Here is a 1485-nt window from a genome sequence, read left to right on the forward strand (position 1 = left end):
GTTGGTGAACGTAAAGTCATGTTTTGTAAATGATTAGTTCATCATTATCTAATCACTTATAAATGACTTACAACTGAACGTTATTATAAAGTGTTACCAATGCACTTTGACTGGGAATGGTAGCCAACAAGTGCAGTTCTCCATATTCAAATGAGGACAATGAGGACACGAATTTCTCCAAATGTACATGATTTTGGACTACTCTGATGGATATTGTTTATCAAAGCCATCAAAGCCCATATAAACCAGAATAGACCCGACTGAATATGTATGTCTCATTATTCTATTCGAAATATCAACAAATACCAATTGATTTTGCATAATGACTTGGCACTCCTGAAATAAGAAATTATTTTATTATTATTATAAAGGGGTCTATGATGTCCTCCCATGTCCATTCAACCTGTGCACATGGGGCAAAATAGAAACACCTGCATGCCCCCTTTGTTCCAAAGTAGGGACATTAGAACACATCCTGAGCAGCTGCTCCAAGGCGCTGGGTGAGGGCCGGTATCGATGGAGGCACGACCAGGTCCTCAAATCCATCGCTGAGGCAATCAGTAAGGGGATCAAGGACAGCCGACACACCCAAGTTGCAGCCAAGGCTATTCACTTCATCAGGGAAGGACAAAAGCCAGAGAAAGCATTGAAAAACTGCTCAGGAGGTTTGCTCTCCACAGCCCGGGACTGGGTAATGACAGTTGACCTGGAAAGGCAGCTGAAAATTCCAAATTGTCCAAACAGTTCAAATTGAGACCTGACATCATATTGGTCTCTGAGACCACAAAACAACTGATCTTGTTGGAGCTGACAGTGCCCTGGGAGGAGAGAATGGAGGAGGCTCAAGAGAGAAAGAGGGAGAAATACCAAGAACTGGTGGAGGATTGTCGGAGGAACGGATGGAGGACCAGGTGTATGCCAGTAGAGGTGGGCAGCAGGGGGTTTGCCAGTCACTCCCTGAGCAAGGCCTACGTTACGTTGGGCATAACAGGTGTTAACCGAAGAAGAGCCATAGGTAACAACGTGGAGGCAGCAGAAAAAGAATTCCAGATGGCTCTGGTTGAAGAGGGGAGAGCAGTGGGGGCAGTGGAATGCCACTTGGACACAGGCCGGGGTCTGATCAGCCTCGGTCGGGTCGCCAGGACGAGGGTGTCTGTTGTAAGACCCGAAACACCCAGTGACTCCTGGAAACAACACTGATGATGTGTCCAAGGTCGTGCATCAGAAGATGTTTTCTGTGAACCGTGATCGGCATCTTCTTATTGATTTCATTTTATTGTTACGGCTTATATCCATGATGAAAGTAGAGCGAGCCGCGAGCGGTCGGAGAATCGGATCACCAAACAATTACGCGATGAATCTCAGACATATCCGGACGGGATTAGATTTCTCAGAGGACTTCTGAATTACCTGAAAAGCAGTAATTATCTGATTCACGAACAAATGTAAAAACAATTCGTTAGTGAACTGGGCCGCGCTTTGTGG

Source organism: Sinocyclocheilus rhinocerous, unplaced genomic scaffold (genome assembly GCF_001515625.1).
Source record: "Sinocyclocheilus rhinocerous isolate Xijiao unplaced genomic scaffold, SAMN03320098_v1.1 scaffold425, whole genome shotgun sequence".
NCBI classification, from domain to species: Eukaryota; Metazoa; Chordata; class Actinopteri; order Cypriniformes; family Cyprinidae; genus Sinocyclocheilus; species Sinocyclocheilus rhinocerous.